This window comes from Geotrypetes seraphini, chromosome 2 (genome assembly GCF_902459505.1).
Source record: "Geotrypetes seraphini chromosome 2, aGeoSer1.1, whole genome shotgun sequence".
Lineage (NCBI taxonomy): Eukaryota > Metazoa > Chordata > Amphibia > Gymnophiona > Dermophiidae > Geotrypetes > Geotrypetes seraphini.
In genome coordinates this window covers 208172769-208196474 of record NC_047085.1, presented here as the reverse complement: position 1 = coordinate 208196474, position 23706 = coordinate 208172769, and positions in this window count along the sequence as shown.

Here is a 23706-nt window from a genome sequence, read left to right as displayed (position 1 = left end):
TGCCTGGACGAAATCGAAGATTCCCCTGAATAGGTAAGTATCTAATGATCGAGAGATTACCGTTCCAAGATTTCAACACATAAGACCATATGATGTGTAAAGAATGCAACAGCAAACCACCCTTAAATGGAGCAGGTAAATCAGAACGAGGCGCCTGCACCAAGGATAGAATATGCCATGGGGCAAAAAATTCCTTTTCATAAGATTTAGGTGTAAAATCCTGGCGATCCAAAAGCCACTCCCCAAGATAACGCATCAAACAAGCGGCATTATACAACCGGAAATGCGGTATCCCTAACCCCCCACTCTCCCAGACCCCAAGCAGTTAGCGCAAGGCCACACGCGGCCGTCTGCCCCCCTCCCCAACAAAAGCAGAAATCATAGAATGTAATTTAATAATATCCTTTTTCAAAAGCCATAAAGGGAGTAACTGCAAAGTATAAAGCCATTTAGGAAAAAGGACCATGTTAAATAAATGGATTCTGCCATGCAAAGACAAAGGAAGAGGAGACCAACGGGCAAAACACTCAGCCGAATAACGCAACAAAGAGTCTATGTTAACACGATACAGCCCAGAAGTAGGGGGAAACCATCCGGCCCGGGAGCCTTCAACAATGACCATTCTGTATGACACTCGCCACCTCCTCTGCAGTAATCGGGGCATTAAGTTTATCCACGGCCCAGTCCGATAAACACGTAAGAGGAAGGCCCTCCAAATATACTGAACCCTCCATTAAATCAGATTGTTCATAAAGTTTCTTATAATAATCAAAGAAGACTGCATTAATCTCCGCGTCCGTCCAAGCCATGACCCCTCCAGCCGAGCGAAGTTGCAATATATGAGTACATCCCGCAGAGCGATGCATCACCCGTGCCAAAAGTTTCCCGCGCTGGTTCCCATGGTGAAATAATTGATACCTATAATAAGCAAGCGATTTGAGAGCTCTATCATGCAACAATTCCTGAAGCATACATGGGGAAGTCAAAAATTGGGGGCGTAGAGAGGAAGCATGAGAATGACCATACTGCCAACGAAGTTCACCAACCCTGCGCTCCAAACGTAAAATCTCCTGATCCCGAGCCCAACATTGATGGCTGGAATATGCCATGATTTCACCGCGGAGCACCGCCTTTGCTGCCTCCCAATAAAGAGTATAATCTTCACAATGCTCAATATTATGGAATTGATAGTCATAGAAACATAGAAAGTGACGGCAGAAAAAGGCCGAGGCCCATCGAGTCTGCCCACACCGCTGACCCACCCCCCCTATTTAATCACTCTCTGATGACCTTTCCCTCCTAAAGATCCGACATGAGCATCCCATCTGTTCTTAAAATCCGACACGCTGCTGGCCTCGATCACCTGCACTGGGAGCTTGTTCCAGCTGTCAACCACTCTTTCGGTGAAGAAGTATTTCCTGGTGTCGCCATGAAACTTCCCGCCCTTTATTTTCAGCGGGTGTCCTCTTGTGGCGGAGGGTCCTTTAAGAAGGGTAGCCAGTAATCAATTCGAGACAAAGGTGCATGAGCCCTGGAAACATGAGTATAATCACGCTCACCGGGATGAAGCGTCTGCCAAACATCAATAACATCTAAAGAAGAGCAAAGCAAAGAAATACCCTTAGTAGGGTTCAACCGATCCTGAGGAGCAGGAAGCGATTTATCTAACAAGGGATCATGAACACAATTGTAATCCCCGCCCCCCCCCCCCCCCACAAGTAAAGGAACATCTGGGTGTTGACCGAGGAGACGAATAAGTAAAGAGAAAAACCGGGAATCATAGGTGTTAGGAGCATAAACATTACAAAGAATCAAAGCGTGACGATTAAGAAGCACCTTAGCGATAAGATATCTACCCTCAGGATCTACCCATTGACGTTGAACAACAAAGGGCAGTCCCATCCAAATCAAGATCAAGACCCCCGCCTTACGCTTCTCAGCCGGGGCTCCTAAATGATGACCTACCCACCAGGTTTGAAGTTTAGCATGCTCTGCCGCTGATAGGTGGGTCTCCTGCAAAAAGACAAGATTGGCTCTCTGACGATTCAAAGCTCTCAATATCTTATGTCGTTTAATAGGCGAAGTGACATCATTAACATTCTAGGATATACACCTAAGAGCCATCAAATGGAAAAATAAAAAGACAAAGAACAGGCAAAATACCAAAAATATGACAGACAGCAAGGTCGTCCCAGCCAGCGACCCACTCCCATACCATCAATCCAGGTCTGAGCATCTCCACCAAAAACAAAAGACCAAGCACAGGGCACCAGGAGTGCGAGAGAGAGAGAGAGAAAAAAAAACTATATAAACCAAGAGCAGAACAAAACAAAAGTCCAACCACCCTCCATCCAACCCCTTCCCAACCACCCTTCCACCCCCATCCCCCACCTTACCCTCCCCATCCCTCATATGACCTACGAGTGGTCCAGGGGTCCTGTGGAGTAGCTCCCAACCTCCCCCCCTAGGAAATAGTACAAACGGAGAATAACCCACACCAAAACCAAACCAACCCGAAAATTCACCAAATAATCTAGAGCACAACCAAAGCTGACCAAAATGGAACAGCGAGCAATCCCAAGAAGTCCAAGCAACAAGGACAGTGTTCAATGGCAGTCCAGGCATAAAAAATGGGCAACACCCAAAACAATGGGAAGTTGCAAAATAAAGCAAAACAAAACAGCTCCATAGAGCAGCCATGCATACAACCAAAAACCCCAACCCATACACGGACACTCCCTCCCTTAAAATACACATGCACACCAATCCCACAGGTAAACAGAACCACCCAAATCGACCCCAGCAGAACACAAGCACCCCTCCCAATCATCCACACACTCCAACAAATAAGAAGAAAGTCCCAAAATAGTCCAGAGCTAGTCCACTGTCCCAGGCTCCACGCCAAGGCCCGCCCGACATCAAGAGCGTAGATGAAAGCTTTCAGAAAGAAAAACAGGCAAATAACCTGTCCAAAGACAAAAAAGGTGAATGTCCATTCCAAAACCACCTGCAGCCGATCAAGGAGCTGGATCCTGGGCCTGTAGGGATTGCACAAAACGATGTGCTTCAGCAGCCACCGTGAAAAAAACGAGTCTGACCTGCATGCCGCAGCCTCAGGCATGCGGGATACAGCAACGCAAAGGGAATTTTCTTTTGAAACAGCTGGGACCAAATTGGGATGAATTCCTTCCGCTTGGCTTGCAAAGCAGTGGAGTAGTCCTGGAAACACAAAACCCTGGAGTTGTCATGCAACAGGGGACCCAAAGTACGGACAGCCCGCAGGATCTCTTGTTTATGGGCTGAATTCAGCAACTTAAGAATGACAGTGCGGGCCCTAGAGCCAGGTTCCCCCAGCGGACCCAAACGATGAGCACGTTCAATTCTCAGGGGACCATGCGCCGTGGATAAGTGTAAAGTACACTGTAACCACGATTCCAAAAAAGAACGGAGCTCACCATCCTTCACAGATTCAGGCAGACCAACCAGCCGTAGGTTCCCTCTTCGAGACCGGTTCTCCAAATCATCATGTTTAACCTCCATAGCAGTTGCGCTCGGAGTTGTAGGTGGCCCCTTCACGTTGCTGCACACGATCCTCCAGGGTAGAAAGATGTTGCTGGTAAGAAGAAAACTCACCCTGCAAAGTTTCCAATCGAGTGTCTACAGAATCCAATTTGTCCACGATAGGCTGCAATTTCGCAATCAGGGAGCCCTCCAAAATAAGTTTAACCTCTGCCACGATCTCAGACACCCAAGCGGAGGTAGCCGGGAGCGGCGGGGAAGATTCGTGGTCGGCCATCTTGGATTCACCCGCTCTGCTCCGATCCCGCTCACGGCGGGGCAATTTGTTCGTCATGAAGCCCAGAATCCACTAAAGGGGCTCGTCGGTATAATAACGGCCAATCGAGCACAGAAACCCAAAAGGCGAAATCGCTGATCACAGGGTCAAAAACGGGCTGATGGTGAGAATGGGATTGGGAGCTCATCCTACCGACGTCTGCCTAGCAGCTCGACATCACGCGACCCCCCGCAAGACCTAGATTAAGTAATGTTTTTAATATGTTTCTTTAAAACTTCCTACAACTAAGTCATATTGTAAAACTCTAGAATATAGCAAGCAAATATCATCTGGCTTTCATTTCATACTTTGAATTCTAACAACTATTTTAAGTCATCTGTTTCACAGCAAATTCAACTAAAATAAAACAACTGTTTTTCTGTTTCATAACATGGTTGTAAGTCTATTTGAAAAATGTTTCCAATTTGTAATGTGTGAATGAGAAGAGTTTAAATTCTTCAACTGCTTTGCTCCTGCTGGTGTATCCTTGTAACTACACTAGAACCTCTGTAAGTTGACCACTCAAGGGACTGTAACAAACTCTGGTCAATATATAGAGGTAGTCAACATAGAAACTAGGCCTACTATACTGATACATACATGTACTTGTACAGCTTATATTAGAAAATATACATAATCATATATACAGTATCATACAAAATCAATACATTTACTGTTTTCTTATGGTTTAATCATTCTTTCTGAAAAAAGTAGATCTTGGTCTGTTTCTTATTACAAAGGTAAGTGGAGAAAGCACTCTCACGCTGGCTACACCACTCAGCATACCTGGGCATTTTTCCACATCAAATGACTTCAATTGTATTATCAGATGCCTGACATCCTCTTCTTTTGGAGTCTCTATGTTATCCTCACTTGCTTCTTCTACTTTTTTTCAATTGATAAAAACAATCAAAAAAACACAGACAAAGAAAATGGATATCACCACTATAGCAATTCTTATAATTATCCATCAAGCCCTCATCAAGGGAGAAGTTGTTAACTGGAATAAAGGAAATAACTAAAAACAATTAAAGGATATTAATCCTATTCAATTAGCATTAGGCAATAGCTCTATATTCCTATGAAACCTGCTTCTCTGCATCTTTCAAAAACTGTTCAAATGAAATGGATCCCAAAAGACATAGTCCTGATCTTGAAAAGTTACTAAACATTTGCACGGAAATTTAAGAAAATAAGTGGCCTTTAGAGCCAACACTCTAGATTTTAAAGCCAAAAACGCCTTGCATCTCATTTGTGTTGCTCTAGCCCAGCGGTCTCAAACTCGTGGCTCCCCAGGGACTATTTTGTGGCCCGCGGTCTCCATGTCACAAGTTTTCCGATTGTGGAGAAGACAATCGTGTACAGACTGCGACTGCTGTAATTGACTTGCGTCTCTGGAGGGAATGTCGGCAAACGGCCTCATAGTGGTGCTGTGCTTTTCCCAGTCTCAGCCTCCCTCCATCCCTTTTGGCTTGCGTCTCTAGTCAGCATGTATGTCAGCGAGCGGCCACCGGGTTGCGCTGTGCATCTTGCGGTCTCAGCCTACCTCCGCCCCCTCTCAGCCTGGATCCAGAGCGCATGGCTCACTCTGCCCTGCAGCTCACCCGCAAGCATCAGAACCGAACGAGGCATCCCAGACTGTGGTGGAGGTTGCAGTGTAGGGCTGTAGGCCTTTGGCAAGTATGTGAAAAATATGTTTCTTTGAAAATTGCAATTGTCTGTCACACAGAAATTTTTTTTTTTTTTTTACCCCCCTATGATTTCTCCTGTGGTGATGTTTCTTCACATAGGCTTTGATTTATTACAATTGTCTGTCACACAGAAATTTTTTTTGACCCCCCCCCCCCTTCCTATGATTTCTCCTGTGGAGGTGTTTCTTCACATTGGCCTATGGCAGTGGTCGGCAAACTATGGCTCACGAGCCGCATGCGGCTCATTAGCCACTTGAGTGCGGCTCGCCTAAAGCAGGGGTCCCCAACCTGCTTCTCTTCTCACTGCCCTCACCCAAGCCACCTCCATTGGGGAACAGGCCGCCATCAGGAAATAGGCCAGCGCTGAGTTCTTAGCTCTCCCTGCTTATCTTCCCCAGCGCGGAGCCGACCAATTCTCACCACCCGACGTCAATTCTAACGTCGGAGAGGAAGTTTTGGGCCAGCCAATCGCTGCCTGGCTGGCCCGGAACTTCCTCTCGGATGGCAGAATTGGTCGGCCCCGCACTGGGGAAGATAAATAGGGAGAGCTAAGAACTTGGCGCCGGCCTTTTTCCCAATGGTGGTGGCTTGGGGGAGACAGAAAGAAAGAAGGGAGAAGGGTGAAAGAAATAAAAAGTTGGGGGAGGGAAAGAGACAGATGCCAGACCAGGGGACAGAAAGGAAAGAAGGGAGGGAGAGAAAGGAAGGAAAGAGATGCCAGACCATGGAAATAGGGACGGAAGAAGAGAGAGATAGGAAGGGAAGACATGGAAACGTAGATTTTGAAAAGACAGACACAGACAGAAAGGGCATGGAGAAAGAAAAAAAGAAAGGGGGCATGGAGAGAGAAAGAAAGAAGGGGGCAGGGTGAAAGAAATAAAAAGTTGGAGGAGGGAAAGAGACAGATGCCAGACCAGGGGAGAGAAAGGAAGGAAAGAGATGCCAGACCATGGAAATAGGGACGGAAGAAGAGAGAGATAGGAAGGGAAGGTAAGACATGGAAACGTAGATTTTGAAAAGAAAGCAGAAAAATTGAATATTAAATTCTCTACTGCTACACAACGTTTGTCTAGAAGGGAAAACATTTGAATCTACATTAGTTAATTTATCAACAACGTCTTCAGATAACACTCTATTTTGAGATATAACAGACTTTAACATTCCTTCCATCCTCTGATTAATATCCCATAAGTCTTTTAACATCTAACAATTGAGAATCACTCAAATTAGTAACTTGAGACATCTTAACATAGGTTAATTTTAAACCCTTTTGAGTCCCTATTCCTGATGGAGAACCTTCTAACGGGATCTCCTTATCATGATGACTAGGAGGAGGAGAGGAAATATGGTTTAGGGGAGACAAAGATGTGTACACATTAACAGAAAGATGTGTACACATTAACATCAGAGTGATGAAGGCAGAGTAAACCAAAGCACACATTTTCTCATTCTACAACCAATTTAAGTAGGACTTGGTGGCACTACATAACAATCCATTAGACCAGTGGTCACAGGAGTAGATATTTTAGTTTTCGCTTTGCTTGCTTCCCCCCACCCAAGAAAACTCCCCACAAAACCTCAACCTAAAAAGTACCTTTGATCTTAGTTCTGTCAAGAGGCTCCCAAGGGGCAGGGTGTACCCCTATGGCTGCACGCATATGGCACAAGTCTTTAATAGGCAGCTGCGAGGCCCCCTCTTATGACACAAAAGCGCCCGCTTCCTTGTCTGGTGGTATCAGCAGAGACTGCTTCCACTATCCAAAAATGCTGGACACAGATAAGACAATTTGTATCCCCAAACAAGAACGCTCTCTCCAAAACAGTTTCTTTCACTTCATCAGTTGCTTCATGCACTTTTACACTGGCCTGTAAACCCCGCAAGTTCACACATCGTGGACTCAGTCTTTTGCAATATTTTCTGACCGCCTCTCCCGGGAACTAAAGTCAGGCTACACCAATCAGGAGCTGCTTTGATGCGCTAGCTAGCATGTCAAAGAAGCTCGGGATTGGTGTAGCCTGACTTTAGTTCCCAGAAGAGGCGGTCAGAAAATACTAAGAATGATCCTGCACCTGATTTTCAGCACTTACAGCCCTCCTGCCTCTGATCTGCTCCTAAACCACATTTGCGGTTTTTTAAAAGTTGTGGGTGTTCCTGGAACGGAACCCCCATGAATTTGGGGGGAGTACTGTACTTCGGTCAGTATCACTTGGAAAATTGCTTCTGGGTCAGGTTCATTACAGGTTGCCACCTCATCATCCATTGTAACAAAACCTTCAAAATCTACTCCTTTGAATTCTGCCATGGAAGATGGACTGTCTGATGGGGACAAAACATCATACTCTTGAGTTGTGACAAATCCAACTTTCCTGAAACACTTCTGTATTGTTTCTGGCTGAACTTTAGTCTAAGTTAAAACTAAGTGATCTGGAGGGAAGCATCCAGAGTGTTAAGTAATGCAGCTGATGAAATTACTTCCACAGGTGGACTACAGGTTTGTGTTTTAGTAATGCAGAGTTCAATGTTAGGAGTCACCACTCAGAAAAATGATAGATGTTATTGAGGATACATTGAAACCCTCAGCTTAGTGTTTAGCAGTGGCTAAGAAAGCAAATAATGTTGGGAATTAGGAACAGAATGGAAAACAAAGATGGAAATATAATACCCTTATATCGCTCTATGGTACGGCTGCACCTCGAATACTGTGTGCAATTCATCTCAAAAAAGATATATTAGAATTAGAAAAGGTATAGAGAATGGTGACAAAAATTACGAAAGGGTTGAGATGATTTCCCGATGATGAAAGGCTAGAGCGGCTAGGGCTTTTCAGCTTGGAGAAGAGATGGCTCAAGGGATATATGATAGAGGGCTATAAAATACTGGAGTGGAGTAGAAAGGGTAGATGTGAATTGCTTGTTTATTCTTTCTAAAAATACTAGGACTAGGGGACATGCAATGAAGCTACTATGTAGTAGATTTAAAACAAACTGGAGAAAATATTTCTTTACTCAACGTGTAATTAAACTCTGGAATTTGTTCCCGGAGAATGTGGTGAAATCAGCGGGGTTTAAAAAAGGCTTGGATAATTTCCTAAAAGAGAAGTCCATAGGCCATTATTGAGATGACTTGAAGAAATCCACTGCTTGTTCCTAGGATAAGCAGCATAAAATCTATTTTACTAGTTGGGATGTAGCTAGGTACTTGGGACCTGGGTTGGCCACTGTTGGAAACAAGATACTAGGCTTGATGGACCTCCGGTCTGACCAAGTATGGCAATTCTTATGTTCTTATCTAACGTGCATCTTAACTGAAAAAGCAGAGTACTGAACTAAAAAAAAGTATAAGATAAGGACAATGAAATATCCTACTTAAGCCCAAGTTTATCTTTTACCAAGTTTGAATGCCAGCAGGTAAGATATTCCAAAATAGAGTGTTTCTTCCCCTTAGAAGATCCTTAGCACCTCTTCAGGACATGGGGCAGTTGAGGCCTGGTTTACCTTTTTGTTAGCTGTTCTTCTAAAGTGAAAGTGAAGGAGGCCTGTGTATCATACCAATTAGAGAATGACACGGTGGCGGTTTACCCGCGGCCACCGCATTTTAGCCACGGGTCACCCGCCGAAAACGGGGAAGAAAACTAGCAGTCGCTGCGGCGACGGGGACAAGGCCATTCACCGCCCGCGGGACAGTGAATGGTCTTGTCCCCGCAGTGAGGCATGAAGGATCGCGCGGTCCCCGCAGCTCACACCCGCCTGCCCAATCGATTCTAGTGTTTAGCCAGCTCTCTCCCTTCTCCTCACCTTAGTTTGTAGATTTTCTTTTCCGGCGACCCGCACGCTATCAGAGAGCCGCGCACCCGCTGCTGCTCGGTTTCATCTTCTGCTCTGACACAACCGGAAACAGGAAGTTGCAGCAGAGCAGAAGATTGAACACTGAGCAGCCGCGCGTGCGCGGTTTTTTGGGAAAGCGTGCAGGTCGCCGAAAAAGAAAACCTATAAACTAAGGTGAGGAGAAGGGAGAGAGCTGGCTAAACACTAGGATCGATTGGGCAGGCAGGTAGTGGCTGCGGGGACCGTGCGATCGCTAGTGTTCCCGGCTCAAATTGGAAGGAGGGAGTGAAAGGATTCTGGGCCAAAGGGGATGAAGTCGGAAAGAAAAACCCACAGCAGGAAAGAAAGGGAAGGACTGGCAGGTGAGCCAGATGCTAGAAGCAGGGAGGGGGGGGGGGGAAGAAAGAGGGAAAAAAGCTAGATGGGGTTGAAAAGAAGAGACACACTGGTATGGAAGTGGAAGATAGGGGAAATCTGGACACAGGAAGGTAACAGAAAGAGGGGAAATTATGTGCATGGGGCATAGGGACAGAGACATAAAGGGGACATGCCATGGGGATGGTATATGGACACAGGGGGGGCAATGACAGATACATAGGGGAGATATTAGAAATGGAGAAAATAGGAGCACAGAAGCGACATGGTTTGTGGGGATGGGACAGGGACCGAGCTTGCAGGCTCCAGTGGCTTGCACAAATTACATTGTAACGTGCCATGAAAATAAGAGGAAGGAAAGTAGATAGGCCACGCGAGAGGAGCTGAAGGGTAGTAGAAAGGAACAGATGGTAAAGGAGGGAGGGAAGGGTGGTGGTGGAAAGGAATAGAACAGACATTGAAGGAGGGTGGAGAGGAACAGACCCCCAAGGGAAATGTGGAAGACAGTGGGAAGAAGACAGATGCCAGACTATGCGGGAGCGGAGGGAAGAAGATGGGTGCTAGACCAATTGGGGGGGGGGGGGGGTTAAGGGAGAGGCACAGTAACAGCAAATGGAAGACGCAGAGAGAAGACACACAGTGGATGGAAGGAATTCAATGAGAAGATGTGGAAAGCAGAAACCAGACAACAAAGGTAGAAAAAAAAATTATATTTATTTATTTATTTTTTGCTTTAGGATAAAATAGTATATTAGTTGTGTTGATAAAAATTTATAAACAAAGCCCTGCCAGCTGAACATCTCTTTCTCTAGTTCAGCAGCAGGAACTTTGATTTATAAGAAAGGAATAAGCTAAATATTACAGTACTAAGGCTTATATGGATGCAGCGGGGACGGTGACGGGGCAGTGAATGGGATGGCAGTGGTGGTGACGGGGCGGTGAAAGGGATGGCGGTGACGGGGCGGTGAAGGGAACAGCGGTGACGGGGCGGTGCAGAGGATGGTGGGGCGGTGACGGGGACAGATTTTTTCCCCGTGTCATTCTCTAATACCAATGTAAATACATGTACCACTCCCTCTTTCCAGATTAATCAACAGGGTTTCATATAAAAAGTGCTTTTGTCTAGATTAGTATTTTAAGTTGCATTCAAAGTATAAGATCAGATTAGGGCACAGAGAGCAGTTGAGGAAAGTCCATGTTTAATGTTAAATTCCCACCCAACCACCTCCAGCTCTCACCCATCCCAAGACAAATATTTTGATTTATAAGCTCTTCTGCCAATTAGGAACAGGGTTTGGTAAGATTTTTTGCTTTTTCTTCTTTTTTTCTCAGCAGTTGTGAGGACATCTGCAACTACAGTATGTTTGGAAAATATGTCACCAAAGCTACTGTTCACATTACAGCAGCAAGTACTTGAATTAGTAGATTCCAAGATAACCAACCAATTAGAAACACTAGCATGCAAAATCAGTAATAAGGACCTAGAAGTGTACCTCTCCTGTATTCTATTTTATGTTCCGCCAAAATGCTGGTCAAAGGCCAGAGAGGACTTCTATGACTTCATTCTACACAATTCAATCACTCCGTCTTATAATATTATAGCAGGAGACGTAAACCTATATTTAGAGAACGAGGACAACCCCGACACAAAAGATTTCAAAAACTTCCTATCCTCACTCAACTTCATCCTCCCTACACCCACACAAACCCATGAAAAAGGCCACCAGCTAGATCTGGTAGCTATGTCCTCAAAAGAAATCCTAAATCCCACTATTTCCATATCCAACGGAATCTGGAACCACGACATCTGGTCTGATCATTTCACCTACTACTTTAGCTTAATCTGGAACCAACCAAAAGAAAAAACTCACCCAATGATAAAAAAAGAACACCTCACAAGGGTCCACATCAACCCAGAAGAATACTGGGCTCATTACGAATCGCGAGAGGAGATAAACGAAGAGGATGAGTTCTGGGAACAGTGGATGAAAACAAGCACATCCATCTTAGACAAAATAGCTCCCCAACGAAACAGAATAAGCCACTCAAATAAATATAACAACTGGTTCGATTCTGAACTATTAAAAATGAAACAATCAACTCGACGACTAGAAAGGATCTGGAACAAAACAGGAGAAATATCTGACAGGAACAATTGGAGATCAAATATAAAGGACTACAAACAACTAATAAAAGAAAAAAGAAAAAAATTCTACTCATCCAAAATACATACATACAACACGAGTTCAAAAGGAGTCAACACTCATGAACTGTTCAACCTGGTTAAAAATTTATTCGACACCACACGCCACAGTCAATCCATGCACGACATAAAACTTCCGTCAGCAGACGAACTAGCACAACACTTCGACTCAAAAATTGTGAACCTAAGGAACAACTGCCCAACAAACAACACAGAGGAATATCAAATAACCAACATACATGAAAATAAAATACCAGTGGACATGTATTGGAACTCCTTCCAGGAAATAGAATGGAATAACTTCACAAAGCTTTACAACAAATATACCAAATCAAGCTGTATCCTGGATCCATGTCCCCCCAACATTATGAAAGCAGCCCCATTAGACTTTAAACTAACACTATGGAATCATATGTCCAAAAACTTCAAAAACGGAAAATTCTTATCGAAAAACGGTCACATAATAATCACCCCTATCCCAAAAAATCGTAAACAATCCCTAACATCAACAACTAACTATAGACCGGTAGCATCCATCCCATTTTTTGCAAAATTAATGGAAGGTTTAGTACACACCCAATTGATGGACTACCTCGACCAGTTCTCGCTGCTACATGAAACCCAGTCGGGCTTCAGACCTCTGTTCAGCACTGAGATGGTAATTGCAGCGACCCTAGAATACATACGCAACTTATTTAGCAAGGGCTATAATGCCTTAATCATGCAATTCGACATGAGCTCAGCCTTCGACTTGGTAGATCACAAAAAACTGCTACAATGTTTAGACGCAATCGGCATCGGAGGTGAGGTGCTTAACTGGTTCCGAGGATTCCTTACAACCCGCACCTATCAAGTGCGCTTCAACCACAACCTCTCTAAAACATGGAGAAACCCATCAGGCGTTCCACAGGGGTCCCCACTATCCCCACTACTCTTCAACGTCTATATATCCTCACTAGGTACGCAACTGACCAAGCGAGGTATAAAAGTATTCAGTTACGCAGATGACTTCACAATCATGATCCCGTTCAATGCGTCACCCTCCGAAATCACCCCCATAGCAACAGAAGCACTAAACCTGATGGAACAATGGACCACAGAATTCAAACTGAAGCTCAATGCAGATAAAACTAAATTATTTATAGCCTCGCCACATGCACATAATACGACAAAATCATTACTCATTAACAATCTTAACTACCCCATTCAACCAACGATGAAGATTCTCGGGGTAGTACTAGACCAAGGGTTAACCATGAAAGACCATGTGAACTCCCTAATCAAAAAAGGATTTTTCACTCTCTGGAAACTTAGGTCCATTAGAGCATACTTCCACGCTCCAGCATTCAGAATTCTAGTACAATCCCTTATACTAAGTCACCTTGACTATTGTAACATTACCCACCTGGCAATCCCCCAGAAGCAAATGCAAAGACTGCAACTGATACAAAACGCAGCAGTCAGGCTGATCTTCGGGTTGAAGAAGTCCGATCACATAACCCCTTCCTACCAACTCCTGCACTGGCTGCCAATGGAGGCACGCACGAAGTTCAAGCTGGGATGTCTCTGCTTCAAGGTATTATATGGTCTAGCCCCTAAATACATAACAGACCTCTTCTCATTCCCATCCAACAGACATGAGAGAAGTACACACCTGAAGTTCGTCTCCCCACCGGCTAGAGGATGCAAATATAAGAGATACCACCAACAACTTCTATCATATCAAGCAGCCTTATGGGGCAAAGACTTAGAAAAACTAATTACTCACACAAACGACTATGGAGAATTTAGGAAACACCTAAAAACGTACCTGTACTCGAAACACCTAGGTAATGAACCAGGACAATAGCCCCTTTGCAATATCATCCCCAAAACTGAATTTGTAAACCGTTAACCCCAATCACAAACTATGAATAGCCCAATCAATTTATGGAATTTTTCTAATTCTTTGTAAGCCGCATGGCACTTCAAGGCCCTGTAGCATACGAACTGTTGTTATTATCATTAAGGTTCCCATTATCAGATGTACACTGCTATACCCTGTAATTCGCTGTATGTACAGTTTCTCTTTATTGTAAACCGCCTAGAAGTCGCAAGATTGTTGGCGGTATATAAGAATAAAGTTATTATTATTATTATCTCCAAATGCATCCATCTAGGTAATCTCTCTATTTCTTCTTGAGCTAACCATGCAGAAGTATCTGCAGTTATAAAAGCATAGAGGTACAACTTGAAATCTGGAAAATTAACCCAAACTCTCTTTAAGGGGTTTGTTTCCTTTCTTCAGTTCTGGTGGACATATACCCCCAAAAAACAATGCACAATCTGTTCCTCCAGAGCCTTATAAAACACATCAGGAAAGGGCAATGGTGCCATACTCAAAACATAGCTAACCTTAGGCATTAAAACTATCTTAATGGCCTCCAAAAATCTCCATCAAGACAAATATAATAGAGTCCATATAAACCTCTTCTACCAAATCCAACTGAGTTCTCTGATTAAAACTATACACCTAAATACTTAGCTGGAGCCCAATCTTCAAGATGCCCCCTCTACATGCACACTGAGGAGCATCACCACAGATTTATCCCAATTAACCTTATATCTTGACAACCTAGAGCAAGGGTGTCCAATGTCGGCCCTCGAGGGCCGCAGTCCAGTCGGGTTTTCAGGATTTCCCCAATGAATATGCATTGAAAGCAGTGCATGCAAATAGATCTCATGCATATTCATTGGGGAAATCCTGAAAACCCGACTGGACTGCGGCCCTCGAGGACCGACATTGGACACCCCTGACCTAGAGAATCACTTATCAGACTGAACAAACTATGCAAGGACCCTACACTCACATAAAACTACAAATCATCTGCAAATGCAAACTTAAAATTCAGTGCATCCCATAATGTCCCTCACTTCTCTCCCAGCAATTGCTAGAGGTTCCAATGCTAAACTGAACAAGGTGGATAAGGGACAGCTTTGCTTAGGTTCCCTGAATAGAGCAAAAAAGTCTGACAATACCCCATTTACAATCGCTCTAGATATAGCGCAGAATAGTTGAACCATTCATATGAAACATGAACTTAACCCAAACCACCTGAGCACCCTAAACAATCCCACTATATCTTATCAAATGCCTTTTTCGCATCTACTGACAATACAACCAAAACAGGCATCTTGGATGTAATTACCAAAACATTCCAAAAAGTCTGAATTATCATGATCAATTCATTGAGAAACACTGGGTATAGATAGGAGGCAAGTACTCCCGTTCTTGGAATAACTTAATGTAGTTTATGATTAGCTTTGGAAGGTAACCCCCTTCTTCAGATCAGAAATAAGCAAATATTGACAAAACCAGTATATACCTTGTAAAAGGGAAACATGAAAGCATTTCATGAGTCTTCATAAGTGGGACATATCAAAGCTGTTCGCCGAGTCTAGGGCCGGTAAGATGAGCTTGCTGCTAGCACCGAGGACCCAAATGTATCCATTCATGCTGTAACATCCACTCTGTACAACCTTGTAAAAGCATGGATGGTGGACCATGTAGCTGCACTACAAATCTCCTTGGGCATAATTGCCCAGGGCTCTGCCCATGAATATCACATTTCTGGTGAAATGCGCTTTTAAAGAGATTGGAGGCTGTTTACCACAGCCAATGTATGCAGACTAAATAGTTAAAAGCAAATCCATCGGGGAAAAGGGGATCCTACGAGACTGGCTTTTCCTGAAAATTGTGAACACAAAGAGATGAACTGAAAAATGACCCATCATTCATACCTCAAGATAACAGAGAAGTACTTTCCTTACCTCCAGTAATACCAAAACTTTGTCATCCTTTTTTTTCTTTCTATGTCATGGCACACAAGAAGATGGACTTCCTGACTTACATGGAATGCCGAAACTACCTTTGGCAGAAAAAGTGGCGCATTGCAGAGATACATGCCAGCCTCTGTAAATCTGAGAACATAACATAAGTACTGCCATCTCCGGATCAGACCTTCGGTCCTTCAAGTCCGGCGATCCGCACACGCAGAGGCCCAGCCAGGTGTGCACCTGGCGTAATTTTAGTCACCTGTATCTATGCCTCTCGTAAGGAGATATGCATCTAGTTTGCTTTTAAATCCTAGAATGGGAGATCACGTGATGCACTGAGCCAAGGCAGAAGCAGGCTGCCTGAGCTCCCAGGCCCCGAGTCCTGAAGTGCCCTGTTACTAGCCTTTGGAGGTGAGCCGGGAGACAGCGCTTTGCAGCGCTTGCTGTGCACAATATATGGACAGATTTCTGTCCTCTCCTGCGTCGCCGATGTCCACCCGCACTCAAAAAAAGGATCGGGACCGCCCGCAGCACGGCGCTGACAAAATGGCGCCGGTCACCTCCACAGCCGCGATTCAGCAAATAGCGCCGGAGGCGCTGATGGCCCTTACTCAAGCAGTAACAGTGGCAATGCAGCCCAGCATAGAAAAACTTTCTGAACAGCTCCAAAAGCTTGAAAATCTACTTATGGAGACTACTAGCCGCACCACAGCGCTGGAGACTCGGGTTTCCAGCGTTGAGGATACACAGCAGGCACATGACACCACGTTACAGGAACTGCAGGCTCTGACTCAAAAACAAGCAGAAAGACTGGATGATCTTGAAAATAGATCCAGAAGATCTAACTTACGTTTTTTGGGGAATTCCGGAAACAGTACCCGGTCCTAAGCTCCTGCAGATGCTGGAGGCCTGGCTGACCAGTTCCTTTCCCTTGAAGGAGGGCCTGGGGCCTATTCGACTGGAGAGAGCACACCGGCTAGGCCGAGAACAAGTAAGAGAGGCGAGGCCTCACATGGTAATAGCCAAACTTTTAAACTATAACCATAAAGTGGAAATCTTGCGCAAATATAAACAACTTCGGGAGACTTTAGCATTTGAGGAGTCTGAGGTGCGCATTTTCCAGGACTACTCTGTGGCCCTAACGGAGCGCAGGAAGCAATTCTACCCACTTTGCTCCTCCTTGGCTGAAAAAAAAATATGCTTTCTCTTTTTATATCCAGCCACTTTGAAAATTTACCATCAGGGACGCTGGCAGGTATTTGAGGCCGCGGCTGAGGCGGCCCTTTATGTGAACACTCAGATGTTGCCCCAGTCGGACCTTACATGAAAGAGCACATGGTGTGCTTCCTTGTTTGTCACATGCTCCTGTGTGCCTGTGGCATTGTGGATGCACCGGGTTCTCCTGGTTTGGGGGAAGCCTGGATCTCAGATAATATGGCTGTTACTTGCTATTCTGGTTTAAGTTTGTTTACAATTTTGTGTTTTTTCCTGTTCTAGTTCAGAAATTGATATACTGTATATTTGAGCACATCCTAACGTTCATTTGCTCTGCAGACTGCTCTTATGACTATTGTATTTACTGTATGGGAACTCGGGGCCCAGAGTGGCACAGCCTAGGGCGAACCTGAGGCTGTGACCACAACCATGCAATTGGGGAGAAGGTTGGGAAGGGAGGGGGGGTTGGGGTTCCAGGGGGGGAGTCCTTGGCCTACGTGGTTGCTGCTGGTATTCTTTCGATTATTGGAAGGGTGGGATCAGACCCTGCTGCGAGACTCCTGCACCTGACATTTACCATGGTACTGGTGCTGCTCGGGCAGGTCCTGAGTGTCATGTGGCTGCCCTGGGTATGGCTGGGAACCTGGGGTGGATTTTTTCCGCACTTAGCATTTTATATGTTTGTACTAGCCCCTTTTATACCTGCTGGCTAACACTTTGAGAATAGTATCCTGGAATGTTTCGGGCATTACCTCTCCCATAAAACGAACAAAAATTTTAACACAGCTCAAACGACATAAGGTCGACATAGCCTGTCTGCAATAAACCCGACTTACAGACTTGGAACATCAGAAATTGAGGAGGTCCTGGGTAGCCGCAGTGCATGCAGCATCTTCAACTCATAAGCGGGCAGGAGTGGCGATACTGATTAGTAAGACATTGCCTTACACTGCGAAAGTAGTAGCCTCGGACCCACAGGGCCGCTACCTCTTGAGGCAGTTGTCAGTAGGCACATATTCCTTTTACTTGATGAATGTATATGCACCTAATACCTATGACCATGCCTTCTTTGAGGGTCTAACTGCCATGCTTCTTGGGCGGGTTACTGATCCGGTATACATTTCAGGGGATTTCAATCAGGTGTTTGACCCGACTTATGATCGTTCTCAGCCGGGACCTGGTGCGAGTATATCTCATACCAGAGGCCTGCCCTATCTTTGCGCCACTTTAGATCTGGTGAACCCGTGGAGAATTCTCCATACCACTGAACAGGATTACACACACCGCTCCAGAGCACATAACACACAATCTAGGATAGATTACCACGCGCAGAGCATTTCTAAATGTGGATGTAGCGGTAATAGGCCCGGCGGTGATTTCAGATCACGCGATGATCTGGCTAGATGTGAATGTGGGCTTCGGTTTACGCGGACCTGTACGTTGGTGCTTCCCTAGTTATCTATTTTCTGATGACCATTTCAAAACATACCTAACGACTAAATGGGGTGAATTCCTAGACTTTAATGGTCAGCATAGCAATGATCCGACACTGTTTTGGAGCACGGCTAAGGTGGTGCTCAGAGGAGATTGTATAGCTTATGTAATAGCGCGTAATCGCGGTTTGTCCCGGGGAATACTGCGGTTGGAAAAAGAACTAGCAAGCGCTAAGCGTCAGTATACCCTGTTCCCGACCCGCCACGGAACACTTAGCTTCCGTGGAAACGACCCTCAACTCCTATATACATGAGCGCACGGTGAAAATGCTCTTGTATCAAAAATTTCGCTACCATCGCTATGAAAATCGGGCAGGGAAGTTATTAGCCCGCTTGACTTCCCAGGTGCGGGGTCACCGTTATGTTTTGGGATTGAGGGATAGTACGGGCCAATTTCAACACACTACTGAACACATTGCACAAATTTTTCAGTCCCACTTCGGAAAGATATATGGGCGCCGGGACTCAGGAGCTGAACCCCTTATTAAGGACTATTTCACGGATTCCGGTTTACAGCCGCTCTCTGACTCGGATGTTAGGTTTCTTAATGCACCCATCACCCCTAAAGAACTACATAAAGCTATCCACAATCAACAAAATTTGTCGGCTCCAGGGTCAGATGGCTTTACGGCAGAATTTTATAAACTGCTCTCAGGGCAGCTTAGTCCTTTTTTAAGGGACTATTACTCCCAGGTAATCCAGGATGAACATTTCCCAGGAGAAGCGAATGAGGCTTTAATCACGTTGATATTGAAGCCTGGCAAAGACAGTTCTGCTCCCGAGTCCTATCGCCCAATTTCTTTGCTGAATGTAGACATCAAAATTCTGTCCAAAATCTTAGCTGATAGATTAGCGACCCTTCTCCCCGATGTGATTGCATCCACACAAGTCGGCTTTGTACAGGGTAGACAAGCAGTACACAACGTACGTAAAGCATTGATAGCCTTAGCACACACGCAATTCCATCACACTCCTATGCTTCTACTCAGTTTGGATGCGTCACAGGTGTTCGACCAGGTCAATTGGACGTACCTCTTTGAAGTGCTAAATTGTATGGGGATATCTGGCTGGTTCGCCTCAGCATTACGCACTTTATATTCCACTCCAACAGTAAGACTACTTGTCAATGACATTATTACTGACCCAATACCTATTGAGAGGGGAACTCGACAGGGTTGTCCCCTGTCACCCCTCTTATTTCTATTGTACCTCGAACCCTTTCTTCCCACAGTGTCTCAGGACCCCGATATAGTGGGTGTGGACTTCGGGACTCATTCACTCAAAGTGTTGGCCTTTGCAGATGACCTATTATTTTTGCTAACTGACCCCGCTCACTCTGTTCGTTATTTATTGCATGCGCTTGATGAATTCAAATTTTATTCGGGATTTACGTTGAACTACCAGAAATCTATGGCCCTAGCTAGCCCCATGACACTACAACAGACATGGAGTGGTCACTTCCCATTTACGTAGGCTCAGACTTCAATTCACTATTTGGGGGTACAGATCCCCCGAGACCTTACGACCCTGTATTCCAGCAATATCACCCAATTGCTTCAAGACACCTCACAACATCTACAGAATTGGTCCACTTTTCCCTTATCGGTGGCGGGCCGGGTAGCCCTTTTTAATATGGTGCTCTTTCCCAAATGGTTATATCGCTTTCAGGTTTTACCTCTGCTGCTGTCCCATGCCCATAACATTCGTTTAACGAAAGAGCTATAGCGTTTTCTATGGGGTGGTAAGCGACCACGTATGCCCTTGCTACGGATGTGTCTGCCCAGGGATAGGAGGGGCTATGGTTTATTAAATGTACGTTGGTATGCTATGGCTTGTCAGATGAGACATATTAATGATTGGTTTAGAGGAACATCTGATTTTTCTGCTACACCACTGGAGTTATCTTTACTGGCTCCGTTCCATGTGAGCTATTTTCTACATGTGGCGGATCCGAGGAAGCGTCCTTTGGTGCCTCATTACCCCATTTTTACGCCGGCCAGAAGGACATGAAGATGGGTCTGTAAAACAGCCAAATTGTCTTCTAGGGTGTCTTTATATTTGCCTTTACTGGGCAATGGAGCTTTCCAGCCGGGCATGCAAAATGCCACCTTTCTTAGGTGGCAAGCACAAGATCTACAATATCTTTTTCACCTGTTTTCGGAGGAGGGGAACCTGGTCATATTTGCCGAGCTGCAACGAACTTTTGACCTACAGGCTAATGATCTCTTCGCCTATTACCAGATCCGTCACTATGTTCAGTCCCTCCCAGTGGCTGCCCTTACTGAAGTCTGCAGGGAGGCGCTTTCAGAACTCTTCAGCCTTTTAGCCCAACAGAGGATTCCTCTACGATTTCATATTGTGGGGATCCGGGATTGCCAACCAAGTACGAATCTGGATATATTAGCGACAGCGTGGGCTGAGGACTTGCATTGCCAGTTGACTGCTCAACAGTTACAACGGGTCCTGAAGAACATTTAGAAGGTGTCACCCAATATTACTCACTGGGAAATGCAATTGAAAATTGTTCTTAGACTTTACATTCCACCGGAACGTGCAGCCTGGATGGGGATTACTGCGTCGCATTCTTGCCCGAAATGAAATCAGGCTCACGCATCTTTGAGTCACATGTTTTGGGCCTGCCCCGCAATCCAACAGTTTTGGAGACATCTTGGCCTATATACCACATCGCTTTGGGGAAGGCGATGGCTTCCGCAACCGAGGGCGTTATTTGGATTTTATAATATAGCCTCGCCCAAACCCAGGGGAATGTCAGCATTTATCTCCAGAGCCCTTTTGATGGGAAAAAAAGCCATCCTCACCAACTGGCTCTCCCGTGATCCCCCGTCATATACACAATGGAGATCCCTAATGATAGTGCACGCAACACTGGAGAGACGCATGGTGGGAGACTTGACTCTTGGCCCGGGTCGCAAATTTTGTCAGGTGTGGGAGCACTTCTGGCAGGACCTCACACCGCGTGCTCGCAGTAGACTTTTGAATCTTTAAGATTTTATTCCCACTCTCAGCTGTTGGACTGGCCATGGATTCTTGGGGAGGGGAGGGGAACTGATTATATTGTTGAAAATGTTGTTTCCTGAATGGTACTACTGTTTGTATTTGCTTCTTACTGCTGGAATAATAAAAATCATTTAAACATAAATCCTAGAACGGTGGATTCCGCAATAACCTCTGGGAAAGCATTCCAGGTGTCCACCACTCATTGTGTGAAACACAACTTCCTGCTATTTGTCTTGGACTTGTCCCCCTTAGCTTCAGTCCATGTCCTCTTGTCCGTGTCACATTGGACATTGCAAATAATTTTTTTTCCTGCTCTATTTTGTCGATTCCTTTCAGTATTTTGAAAGTCTCGATTATATCCCCTCGCAGCCTCCTTTTTTCAAGGGAGAACAATCCCAGTCTCTTAAGTCGTTCCTCGTATTTCAAGTTCTCCATACCTTTTATTAGCTTCGTTGCTCTCTTATACCCTTCTTGCTGAGATAAGAGCCATCAGAAAAACCAGCTAGACAGTAAAATCCATCATTGACTCGCTCTTTAAGGGTTCATATGGGGCTTTACAAAGGGCCTGTAAATCAATAGTAAGATTCCACATAGGAAATGATTGATGCACAGGAAGATGCAACCACAACACTCCCTTCAGAAATCAGGTTATACGAGGATGTAAATATAAGGATATTCTTTCCACTCAAGCTCTAAAACACAACAGGCTCTCCATCTGCACCTTGAGAGAATCATCTGGCAGGCCCTTTTCAATACCATCCTGAAGAAACAACAGGACTAGCTGAGCCCTATAAGGCTCTACTTTCAGATCAATACACCAGTGTCAAAAAGTCTTCCAAGTCATAGCATAAGCTGTGACCATCGCTGGCTTCTTTGATAGTAAAAGGGTAGCTATGACGACCTCTGAATATCCTTTCTGTGCTAGGGCTGTGTGCTCTAATCATTCTGGATTCTCCAGGGCAAATGGTCCCTGAGAATGAAGTGTTGGAAAAAGCTGCTGAACTAGATCCACATACTGTGGATGACGAGACCCAACCTATGCCACAAGAAACACCAACTCGTGATGAGTCGCTATGCTTGGAATGACCATTGGCCATGGGGGAAACACGTACAGCAGCTCTTTTGTTGGCCCAGGTTGTACTAAGGCATGCACACTAGTGGTTCCCAACAAATCTTCAACTGCGAGATGCTTTCTTGTTATCTTCTGACTCCATCAGGTCAATTGTTGGCTTCCCCCAGCACTTTACCGTACTGTTGAGAATCTGGGTGACATTCTACCCCTCCCCCCCGGATCCAGGTTCTGGGGGCTGAGATAGCTTGCACATTGTTCACTCCCACTATCTGTGCCACTGATATAGCTTTTAGGTAGTTTTCCACCCAGCAAAACAACCAGGCCTCCAGCTTCAATGGATCTCTCATGTTGCCTCCTATCTGTGGATGTGTGCCACCACTGTTGCATTGTCTGAGAAAACCCTATCACTTTTGAAGAACTGCAGTGGTAGTCAAATGGCTCACAATTTCTATCTGTTGAGGGGCCAGTTTCTCTGAGAGGGTAACCAGCAGCCCTGAATAGGGCAACTCCTGCAATCACCTACATAGCAGTAAAGACTGGCATCTCTCATCAGTGTCACCCAAGAGGGCATGTGGAAAGGTAGGCTCTTAGACAGTACCTCCGCTCAGAGCCACCAGCGCTAACTCTTCCATATTTCTGCCTTCTAGGGCAAAGCATCTAGAGTGGATTCTTTAGTGGAGACCAGAGACATAGTAGTGCATTCTGAAGAGAACATAAATGAGCTTTCACCCAAGGTCCCAGCTCTATGGTCACTGCCATCGACCCCAGGTAGTGCAGAGAGTGCTAAAAGTTAAAAGGGGATAGATTCCGTACAAACGTAAGGAAGTTCTTCTTCACCCAGAGAGTGGTGGAGAACTGGAATGCTCTTCCAGAGGCTGTTATAGGGGAAAACACCCTCCAGGGATTCAAGACAAGGTTGGACAAGTTCTTGATGAACCAGAACGAACGCATAGGGTTGGTCTCGGTTAGGGCACAGGTCTTTGACCTGGGGGCCGCCGCGTGAGCGGACTGCTGGGCGCGATGGACCGCTGGTCTGACCCAGCAGCGGCAATTCTTATGTTCTTATGTTATAAGCTGAAGGAGCTTACTTTGCCAGGATCTTCAAAATCTGGCATTTTAGCTACAGTCTGTGTGATTCTGGTAGGAAAAATGGCCCTCTGCCG